Source organism: Aegilops tauschii, chromosome 3, assembly GCF_002575655.3.
Source record: "Aegilops tauschii subsp. strangulata cultivar AL8/78 chromosome 3, Aet v6.0, whole genome shotgun sequence".
NCBI lineage: Eukaryota > Viridiplantae > Streptophyta > Magnoliopsida > Poales > Poaceae > Aegilops > Aegilops tauschii.
Genome location: NC_053037.3, coordinates 552,154,697 through 552,162,878, shown reverse-complemented (window position 1 = coordinate 552,162,878; position 8,182 = coordinate 552,154,697). Strand labels below are relative to the sequence as shown.

The window sequence follows — 8,182 nt, the reverse complement described above, 5'->3', positions numbered from 1 at the left end:
AGTTGGATGCACACCCACTTAGTTTCTTTTGGTGAGCTTTCATACACTTCTAGCTCTAGTGCATCCGTTGCATGGCAATCCCACTCACTCACATTGATATCTATTGATGGTCATCTCCATAGCCCGTTGATATGCCTAGTTGATGTGAGACTATCTTCTCCTTTTTGTCTTCTCCACAACCACCCTTCTATTCCACATATAGTGCTATGTCCATGGCTCACGCTCATGTATTGCATGAAGATTGAAAAAGTTTGAGAACATCAAAAGTATGAAACAATTGCTTGGCTTGTCATCGGGGTTGTGCATGATTCAAATATTTTGTGTGATGAAGATAGAGCATAGCCAGACTATATGATTTTGTAGGGATAACTTTCTTTGGCGATGTTATTTTGAGAAGACATGATTGCTTTGCTAGTATGCTTGAAGTATTATTATTTTTATGTCAATATTAAACTTGTATCTTGAATCTTTCGGATCTGAACATTCATGCCACAATAAAGAAAATTACATTGAGAATTATGCTAGGTAGCATTCCACATCAAAAATTCTGTTTTTATCATTTATCTACTCGAGGACGAGCAGGAATTAAGCTTGGGGATGCTTGATACATCTCCAACGTATCTATAATTTTTGATTGTTCCATGCTATTATATTATCTGTTTTGGATGTTTAATGGGCTTTATTATGCACTTTTATATTATTTTTGGGACTAACCTATTAACGGAAGGCCCAGTGCAAATTGTTGTTTTTTTGCCTATTTCAGTGTTCCGCAGAAAAGGAATATCAAACGGAATCCAAACGGAATGAAACCTGATACGTCTCCAACGTATCTATAATTTTTTATTGTTCCATGCTATATTATATTCTGTTTTGGACATTATTGGGCTTTATTGTACACTTTTATATTATTTTTGGGACTAACCTATTAACCGGAGGCCCAGCCCAGAATTGTTGTTTTTTGCCTATTTCAGAGTTTCACAGAAAAAGAATATCAAACGGAGTCCAAACGGAATGAAACCTTCGGGAACGTGATTTTCGAAACGAACGTGATCCAGAGGACTTGGACCCTACGTCAAGACATCAAACAGGAGGCCACGAGGTAGGGGCGCGCCTACCCCCCCAGGCGCGCCCTCCACCCTCGTGGGCCCCCTGTTGCTCCACCGACGTACTTCTTCCTCCTATATATACCTACGTACCCCCAAACTACCAGATACGGAGCCAAAAACCTAATTCCACCGCCGCAACCTTCTGTACCTGTGAGATCCCATCTTGGGGCCTGTTCCGGAGCTCCGCCGGAGGGGGCATCGATCACGGAGGGCTTCTACATCAACACCATAGCCTCTCTGATGAAGTGTGAGTAGTTTACCTCAGACCTTCGGGTCCATAGTTATTAGCTAGATGGCTTCTTCTCTCTTTTTGGATCTCAATACAATGTTCTCCCCCTCTCTTGTGGAGATCTATTCGATGTAATCTTCTTTTGCAGTGTGTTTGTTGAGACCGATGAATTGTGGGTTTATGATCAAGTTTATCTATGAACAATATTTGAATCTTCTGAATTCTTTTATGTATGATTGGTTATCTTTGCAAGTCTCTTCGAATTATCAGTTTGGTTTGGCCTACTACATTGATCTTTCTTGCAATGGGAGAAGTGCTTAGCTTTGGGTTCAATCTTGCGGTGTCCTTTCCCAGTGACAGTAGGGGCAGCAAGGCACGTATTGTATTGTTGCCATCGAGGACAACAAGATGGGGTTTATAACATATTGCATGAGTTTATCCCTCTACGTCATGTCATCTTGGTTAAAGCGTTACTCTGTTCTTATGAACTTAATACTCTAGATGCATGCTGGATAGCGGTCGATGTGTGGAGTAATAGTAGTAGACGCCTACTTGTCTCGGACGTGATGCCTATATACATGATCGTACCTAGATATTCTCATAACTATGCTCAATCCTGTCAATTGCTCAACACTAATTTGTTCACCCACCGTAAATACTTATGCTCTTGAGAGAAGCCACTAGTGAAACCAATGCCCATCGGGTCTATTTTCCATCATATTAATCTCCCGACAACAAGCTATTTCTAGCGTCGTTTTTATTTTAGTTTCTTTACTTTGCATCTTTATCATAAAAATACCAAAAATATTATCTTATCATATCTATCAGATCTCACTCTCGTAAGTGACCGTGTAGGGATTGACAACCCCTTATCGCGTTGGTTGCGAGGATTTATTTGTTTGTGTAGGTGCGAGGGACTCGTGCGTGGCCTCCTACTAGATTGATACCTTGGTTCTCAAAAACTGAGGGAAATACTTACGCTACTTTGCTGCATCACCCTTTCCTCTTCAAGGAAAAACCAACGTAGTGCTCAAGAGGTAGCAAGAAGGATTTCTGGCGCCGTTGCCGGGGAGTCTACGCAAAAGTCAACATACCAAGTACCCATCACAAACCTTTATCTCCCGCATTACTTTACTTGCCATTTGCCTCTCGTTTTCCTCTCCCCCACTTCACCCTTGCCGTTTTATTCGCCCTCTTTTTCGTTCGCCTCTTTTCGCTCGCTTCTTGTTTGCTCGTGTGTTGGATTGCTTGCTTGTCACGATGGCTCAAGATAATACCAAATTATGTGACTTTACCAATACCAACAATAATAATTTCCTTATCACTCCGATTGCTCCTCTTACCGATACTGAATCTTGTAAAATCAATGCTGCTTTGTTGAATCTTGTCATGAAAGATCAATTCGCCGGCCTTCCTAGTGAAGATGCCGCTACCCATCTAAATAGCTTCGTTGATTTGTGTGATATGCAAAAGAAGAAAGATGTGGACAATGATATTGTTAAATTGAAGCTATTTCCTTTTTCGCTTAGAGATCGTGCTAAAGCTTGGTTTTCATCTTTGCCTAAAAATAGTATTGATTCATGGAATAAGTGCAAAGATGCTTTCATCCCTAACTATTTTCCTCCCGCTAAGATTATCTCTCTTAGAAACGATATTATGAATTTTAAGCAACTTGATCATGAACATGTTGCACAAGCTTGGGAGAGGATGAAATTAATGATACATAATTGCCCTACGCATGGTTTGAATTTGTGGATGATTATACAAAAAATTTATGTCGGATTGAATTTTGCTTCTAGAAATCTTTTAGATTCGGCCGCGGGAGGCACTTTTATGGAAATCACTTTAGGAGAAGCTACTAAACTCCTAGATAATATTATGGTTAATTATTCTCAATGGCACACTGGAAGATCTACTAATAAAAAAGTGCATGCGATAGAAGAAATTAATGTTTTGAGTGGAAAGATGGATGAACTTATGAAATTATTTGCTACTAAGAGTGTTTCTTCTGATCCTAATGATATGCCTTTGTCTACTTTGATTGAGAATAATAATGAACCTATCGATGTGAATTTTGTTGGTAGGAATAATTTTGGTAACAACGCGTATAGAGGAAACTTTAATCCTAGGCCTTATCCTAGTAATTCCTCTAATGATTATGGTAATTCCTACAACAATTCTTATGGAAACTTTAATAAGATGCCTTCTGAATTTGATACTAGCATTAAGGAATTTATGAATTCGCAAAATAATTTCAATGCTTTGCTTGAAGAAAAATTGCTTAAATTTGATGAATTGGCTAGGAACATTGATAGAATTTCTCTTGATGTTGATTCTTTGAAACTTAGATCTATTCCTCCTAAGCATGATATCAATGAGTCTCTCAAAGCCATGAGAATTTCCATTGATGAGTGCAAAGAAAGAACTGCTAGGATGCGTGCTAAGAAAGATTGCTTTGTGAAAGCGTGTTCTTGAAATTTCTATGAAAATAAAGATGAAGATCTAAAAGTTATTGATGTGTCCCCTATTAAATCTTTGTTTTGCAATATGAATCTTGATAATGATGGGACTGAATATGATCCACCTTTACCTACAAAGCGTTCCAAAAATTCGGAGTTTTTAGATCTTGATGCTAAAATTGGTAAAAGTGGGATTGAAGAGATCAAAACATTAGATATTAATAAACCCACTATTTTGGATTTCAAGAAATTTAATTATGATAATTGCTCTTTGATAGATTGTATTTCCTTGTTGCAATCCGTGCTAAATTCTCCTCATGCTTATAGTTAAAATAAAGCCTTTACAAAACATATCGTTGATGCTTTGATGCAATCTTATGAACAAAAACTTGAGTTGGAAGTTTCTATCCCTAGAAAACTTTATGATGAGTGGGAACCCTGTGACGCCCTCGATTCAATCGTACACTAATCATACACGCAAATGTGTACGATCAAGATCAAGGACTCACGGGAAGATATCACAACACAACTCTAGACACAAATTAAAATAATACAAGCTTTATATTACAAGCCAGGGGCCTCGAGGGCTCGAATACATAAGCTCGAAAACACAAGAGTCAGCGGAAGCAACAATATCTGAGTACAGACATAAGTTAGACAAGTTTGCCTTAAGAAGGCTAGCACAAAAGCAACACGATCGAAGAGGCAAGGCCTCCTGCCTGGGAGCCTCCTAACTACTCCTGGTCATCGGCGGCCTCCACGTAGTAGTAAACATCGGTGGTGGCATCTGGCTCCTGGGCTCCGACATCTGGTTGCACCAACCGGAAAGGAGAAGAAAGGGGGAAAAGGGGGAGCAAAGCAACCATGAGTACTCATCCAAAGTACTCGCAAGCAAGGATCTACACTACATATGCAACATTATCAAAGGAAGGCTGTATATGTGGACTGGGCTACAGAAATGCTAGAATAGAGAGAAGGCCTAGTACTATCGAAGACTAGCATCTTCAGCATCTTCAAGCATCTTGCAGCATCAGAAGAGGTAAGAGTAGCATAAAGTAAAGTAGTAGCAGTGTTATTAACCTCGGCCGGAGATCCTTTCTCAACTCCCTGCGAAAAAGCAATCCCAGAGCCATACTATCCAATTATCATCACAATCCATTACTCATCACAAGTATCCAGTTCTAGTTGTATCGATCGGGATACAACTCCAAGTGTCCGTTACCGTAGGACAGGCTATCGATAGATGTTTTCTTCCCTACAGGGGTGCACCAACTTACCCACCACGCTCGATTAACTCCGGCCGGACACACTTTCCTGGGTCATGCCCGGCCTCGGCCAAACAATACGCCGCAACCCGACCTAGGCTTAATAGAGAGGTCAAGCACGCCGGACTAAACCTATGCCCCCAGGGGTCATGGGCCATTGCCCCGGGAACTCCTGCATGTTGCGTGGGCGGCCGGTGAGCAGACAAAGCTACCTCCTTAAAAAAGGCGGGAGCTTACCAGTCCAACCCGGCGCGTGCCGCTCAGTCGCATGACGTCTATTAAGCTTCGGCTGATGCATACGACGCAGAACGCCCATACTATGCCCACGTGATGGTTAGTGCTATCAGGCCAGAGGCCCCTCGGATCAAATATCCAAATCATAGTGGATTAGGAGCACGCGGTAACAAGTAGAGACTCACGAAAGATGTGACCCCGTTGCCCCGTCTCGAGGACTTGCGGCAAGGGCTAAGAATGCCCGGCCACGCCTCGTAAGTATCTCGCGGGCACCCTCCAGGTCAACCCGTCTCCACATCACTCGCGGGTACCCCTCAGGGTCGACCCGTCCTTCCAAGAAACAGCTGTAAAGTCCAAGTATCCGTGTGTCCAAACATCAAGGGGGAAACCCGAGGAATCACCCCCAATGAATTCCACTCGATGTAATCATCAAGGTGAACGTAAGAGGAACCACCCCCGAGGTTCACACTTGAGGGTTGCACGACCGAGTCGTATCGGAAGTGGTTAAGGAGGAATCACCCTCGATGACCACAACCGAATAACTACACTACAGGGTTAACATCAGAAGTGCTGTAGAGGTCTCACCCTCGGCACTCGATAGTAACCCAGTAGTGTCGAGCAACTAAGGGGAAAGTGATGTGCGGTGCCAGGGCCTGGTCTTCGATCTCGTTGATCGGGTCTTCAATGATGAAGCAGGGGCAACAAGGACAAGGTGGGGGTCACTGATGGATCACTAACCAACCTATACTAAGCAGTTTAGGATAAGCAGGTAGGTAACATTAAGCAGATTACAAAAGCAGGCTATGCATCAGAATAGGAGCAATCAATTACAGTAGAAAAATCTAATGCAAGCATGAGAGAATGGAATGGGCGGTATCGGGATGATCAAAGGGGGGGCTTGCCTGGTTGCTCAGACAAGGAGGGTCGTCAGTGACGTAGTCGAACATAGTGGCATCGGCAGCCGCCTCGGGGTCTATCGGAAAGAAGTAACGGAGAGGGAACACAATAAATAACAGAGCAATCAAAGCATCTTAAAGCATAACATGGGAAAATGCGGTGCTAGGAGCGATCTAACGCGGTGCTAGGTGATACAGACCAAGAGGGAAAACATCCGGGAATGTTTTCCCGGTTCCGGACGTCTGCCAGACAAATGAACCGGAGGGGAAAGGTTCGAGGTTTGCTAAGATAGGGACGTGTGGCGGACAAACGGGCTGCTTATTCGGATTCGTCTCGTCGTTTTGAGCAACTTTCATGTACAAAGTATTTTAATCTGAGCTACGGATTATTTATTATGATTTTTCAAAGAAATTCAAAAAAATAACAGTAAATACTTTTGCCACCTAGGGCAGTGCTAGCCAGAGTGCATGACAAGTGGGGTCATGGAGCAGAGTTGACCCAGTCAATATTTGACTAGTCAACAGATGAATAGTGCAAGTGGGTCCCATGTATCATTGACTTAGGCATTTTTTTAAACTTGCTTTTTCTTTAAACTAACAGTAGGTCCACATGTCATCTGCTATTAGACTAACTTAGCACTACTTTACTTCTAATCTAAACTAGTCCTAATTAAAACAAGGGCCGGCCACACACGGCTGTGGCAAAGGCAGCCACACACACACATAAAGCACGCAACAGCAAAATAGAGCAGCAGTAGCGGCAAAGCAGTAGCAACTAGCGACAGTGGCAGTAGTAAGAAGCAGCGGCAGGGATTAGGAGCAGTAGCAGCCAAAAGCAATGAGCAGTAGCAGGGAGTAGCATCAGCGGCGGCACGAGCAGCAGCAAAGCAGTCGGCGTGCGCATCAAGCGGTGAGGAGCAGCCGAACGCAGTAGCATCGCCAGCAGCAGGCATGCGGGCGTGGCCGCGCGCGCACGCATGCGCAGCTGGCGCGCGGGCGGGGAGCGACGGGTGCGAGCGGGCAGGCCTTGGGGCGGCCGGCACACGCGCCGACAGCGCAGGGGCGAGGCCACGAAGCCGGAGGCGCGCGAGAGTGCGGCCACGGGCGCGGCGGCCGCGAGCTCGCCCGGAGCTCGGGCACGGTGATGCAACGGCCTACGACGACGGATTCGACGGTGGGAAAGGGGGAATCGGTGTAGGGGCTCACATTGGTACAGCTGGGGAGGTCAGTGAGGTCGCGGAGCACCGGAGGCGGCGAATTGAGCGGCGAGGTCCGGCGGGGCAGAGGTTGAGACGGCGTCGACGAGCTTGATGCGGAGGCGCTGGGCTCCAACGGGCGGCCTCAGGCGATGGAGACGACCGTGGTGGAGCACCTAGTCGCCTTGGCGCGACTCCGGGTGGATGCGGTGGGTGACAACGACGGTGGCGCGGCGATGTCAGTGGCGGACGAGCTCGAGATCGAGCGAGAGGGCGAGAGGCGAGGGGGAAAATGTCTTAGGGTTTCCAGCGAGAGGGAGGCGGGGCCCTTGTAGGCAAGGGAGGGAGGCTGTGGATGGCCTCCACGCAAGGCACGGCGTGGCCATGGGCCTGCCGATGGGTGCCACGACCCCCTTGCCTCCCTGTAGCAGGAGGGTGGGGATGGCAGGGGTGGGCTGGACCTGTTTTTGCTGCTAGCTAGGCCAAGGCCCAGTGGGACAGGGGGTGGACTGTAGGTTTAGGTCCATAGGGAAAATAGGGGGGACTTTTCTCCCTTTTTTATAAAAGTGCTAGTCTTTCCTATTTAGTTTAGATAGTAATTTATTATTGTCGAAGCTCAAACTATGCACAAAAATGCTATGCAATATTCTAGGGCTGCACAAAAGTTTTCGAGGCATTTGCAAAGGTTGAGAAGATTTGCTTAATTGAAAAGGCCAATTTAAAAGCCTTTGGACCACTTATTGGAATCCTAGGAAATTATTTGTGAGTCAATTTAAGTTGGATTCAACTTGACAAAG

The 8,182-nt window shown here is 45.1% G+C and overlaps 1 long non-coding RNA gene across 1 annotated transcript; it reads right to left on the bottom strand.

Annotated features, from left to right (window-relative positions):
* Positions 1–4,336: 4,336 nt before the first annotated feature.
* Positions 4,337–7,691, bottom strand: LOC141042507 (uncharacterized). The gene is made up of 3 exons (XR_012205585.1): positions 7,396–7,691; positions 6,196–6,266; positions 4,337–4,602 (listed from the first exon to the last, which is right to left on the bottom strand). It is a non-coding gene; the product is annotated as an uncharacterized lncRNA (long non-coding RNA).
* Positions 7,692–8,182: the final 491 nt, after the last annotated feature.